Genomic DNA, 3,715 nt, shown 5'->3' with positions numbered 1-3,715 from the left:
TACGACACACATACTTATGTACATATGTATATATCCACCCATATATACACATAAATGCACAGAAATATACACTTATACATATGTACATACATATATTTACATAGACATAAAAGCAAACATATACATAAATTTACACACATATATACACAAACACATACACTTAGACACAGAATTATAGACATACATGCAAATTCATGCACACACCCATAGACACATATATGCATATATACATGCATGTATATGTCCGTATAGAGAGATCTATGCTGGAGTATACAAAAACATTGTTTCTCTTTTGAAGGAAAATGAGAACCTTCTTTGGCTTTTGCGGGAGGTTAGGGAGAAGCAGACAGGGGACACTTTCCGTTTCTAATTTAGTACAGCTGGAATGTCTAACACTCTGCATATCTTATTTTAAAATGTCTATGTGGGCTATTTTGGCAGCGGGACGGTAGGTCATTTCTTGTTTTCATCTTTTTTTTTTTTTTTGAGACAGAGTCTCGCTCTGTTGCCCAGGAGTGCAGTGGCACGATCTCGGCTCACTGCAAGCTCTGCAGTGAGCTTGCAAAAAAACTTTCTGTTTTTTTGGTCACATACAAACTTTAAACTTTAAATGCCATTCTCCTGCCTCAGCCTCCTGAGTAACTGGGACTACAGTCACTCGCCACCATACCCAGCTAATTTTTTGTATTTTTTTTTATTAGAGATGGGGTTTCACCATGTTGACCAGGATGGTCTCGATCTCCTGACCTCGTGATCCACCCGCCTCGGCCTCCCAAAGTGCTGGCATTATAGGCGTGAGCCACCGCGCCCCGCCTTGTTTTCATCTTTATATGGCTCTTTATTCAATAAAACAAAACCACTGCCACCTAAAATAAAATTTATTAGAAGCCAAGACCACGTTATAGGTTACAGCCACAGTCATTCTTTTTTTTTTTTTTCTTTATTTTCTTTTCTCTGGGTCTGGTATAAAGCTTGCATTTAACCTGATTTACTCTTGCCAGTCTCTCGCTGAATAAGCCATTCATAGCCCTATCTGCCGATCCAGGCCTGGGCACGTCCTGGCATGTCAGATTGTCCAAGGCAGCAGCTGCCACGGTTCCCATTCCTCAGGCTTCAAGAACTGACAGAAGCATCTGCCAAGGGTTCATCCAGCAGTGGTGACCTGAGAGCTTTATAACAACAAGTAATTGTCTAATGAGTTTGAACACAAGGGTTTGCTGTTCTCGGTGGCTTCTCAGTGCTATGTTCAAGGTATTTCCCGTGTGGTTTTCTTATTTGTGATAAGAAATAAGAGTTGTGCAATTCCACTCAGAAATATAAAAAAAATCCTCCACTAGGCCCTTTGAATCCTTCTGGATCTGTGTAACCAGGATTAGAACAGACAGCTGTCTAAATGCCATTACTAGGTCTCTTGAGCTATGACACTGCTGGAAAGAAAGGGAGACTAACTCATTGAACAACCTACCAAATCCAAAAAAGAAATATAGTAAGTAAGGCTGGGTGAAGTGACTCACACCTGTAATCCTAACGTTTTGGGAGGCTAAGATGGGTGGATTGCCTGAGCTCAGGAGTTTGAGACCAGGATGGGCAAAATGGTGAGACCACCGTCTCCCCTGAAAAAAAAAAAAAATTGGCTGGGCGTGCTGGCGCACGCTTGTGGTCCCAGCTACTTGGGAGGCTGAGGTGGGAGGATTGCTTGAGCCTGGGAGGCGGAGGTTGCAGTGAGCCGAGATCATGCCACAGCACTCCAACCTAGGTTACAATGTGAGACCTTGTCTCAAAAACAAAACAAACAAAAAAACAATAATTTAAAATTTTTGAAAATGGATAAAACCACATGAATGGAATGAGTTCAAATACACACATTCACGGTTTTTTGTGTTTTCTTTTTTAACTTTCTGTTTTTTTGGTCACATACAAACTTTAAACTTTAAATGCATGGCTGGGCACAGTGGCTCGCACCTGTAATCCCAGCAGCTTGGGAGGCCGAAGCGGGTGGATCACCTGAGGTCAGAAGTTCAAGACCAGCCTGAGCAACATGACAAAACCCGTCTCTACTAAAAATACAAAAATTAGCCGGGCATGATGGCCGGAGTCTGTAGTCCCAGCTACTCAGGAGGCTGAGGCAGGAGAATTGCTTGAACCCAGGAGGTGGAGGTTGCAGTGAGCTGAGATCACGCCCCTGCACTCCAGCCTGGGCTGTACTGTCTCAATTAAACAAACAAACAAACAAACTTCAAATGCATGACACACTTGTCCTTCATAGCTTCTGAGATATATTTTTCTGCTTAGAAAAATACTCTCTGGCCGGGTGTGGTGGCTCACGCCTGTAATCCCAGCACTTTGGGAGGCCGAGGCGGGTGGATCATGAGGTCAGGAGATAGAGACCATCCTGGCTAACACGGTGAAACCCCATCTCCACTAAAAAATATAAGAAATTAGCTGGGCGTGGTGGCGGGCGCCTGTAGTCCCAGCTACTCAGGAGGCTGAGGCAGGAGAATGGCGTGAACCCGGGAGGCGGAGCTTACAGTGAGCCAAGATCATGCCACTGCACTCCAGCCTGGGCGACAGAGCAAGACTCCATCTCAAAAAATAATAAATAAAATAAAATAATCAATAATTGTTCACATTCACCCAGCACTCATCTGCCATAGCACAAGACCACAGCCTTACTTCTTACACATTTGCTTATTTTTTGTTGTGTGCAGTTTTTTTTTTTTTTTTTTTTTGAGACTGAGTCTCATTCTGTCGCCAGGTGGTGTGTCTCTGGTCACTGCAACCTCCGCCTCCTGGGTTCAAGTGATTCTCCTGCCTCAGCCTCCCGAGTAGCTAGCATTAAAGGCACATGACATCACGCCCAGCTGATTTTTGTATTTTTTGTAGAGATGGGGTTTCACCATGTTGGCCAGGCTGGTCTCCAACTCCTGACCTAAGGTGATCCACCCGCCTCAGTCTCCAAAAGTGCTGGGATTATAGGCATGAGCCACTGCGCCCGGCTACATTCACTTGTTTTTCTAGAACTATTATGCAGGGATTGGAGCTTTTCCAAAGCAGCCATGCCTGAAGTTTACTTGTCATTGGACCTGAGCGTGACAAGGCATGCATTTTGCAAAAATCAATGGTAGAGTTTTTCAGTCACAGACGTGCCCGTGGCAGAAAAAATTTCAAACAAACCAGCACAGGCAGCAATCCACCTTCCCAAACAAGGACGCTTTGTATAACGTGCAAATCTTTGTCCAGAAATGGCAAGAAACGCTTCCAAGAACTGCAGAAAAATCTGGTTAATTTAGCAATATAGGTGAATGTAGTTTGGGGTAATGTAACTTTTTAAATTTTGTGTTTAAGTATAATGTTGTTGCTTTAATGTAAAGAAGTATAAAGAAACTAAAGAATGACCTACTATGTCTCCTGTCCACATCAGCATTCTAAAATAGAATGTGTTACCAAGTGTGAGAGTTACAGTTGGGGACATAATACAGTCCTTCCCTCCATTCCCCTCAGTTCCCCACCTCAGAAGCAACCTGTTTTCCATTTGTTGTTTTCCTTCCATAAAAGGAAAAGATTTATACATATACTACTATATATAATAATATAATGTTTTCCATTGATAAAGGGGTGATCATATGCGCCCCAGTGCACCTTGGTACTTTTCACTTCGTAAAATAATAAAATATTTCTCTCTCTCTCTCTCTCTCTCTCTCTCTCTCTCTCTCTC

The sequence above is a fragment of the Rhinopithecus bieti genome, unplaced genomic scaffold (genome assembly GCF_001698545.2).
Source record: "Rhinopithecus bieti isolate Rb0 unplaced genomic scaffold, ASM169854v2 scaffold_7888, whole genome shotgun sequence".
In the NCBI taxonomy this organism is placed as follows: Eukaryota; Metazoa; Chordata; class Mammalia; order Primates; family Cercopithecidae; genus Rhinopithecus; species Rhinopithecus bieti.
Note: the sequence above shows the minus strand (reverse complement) of the source record.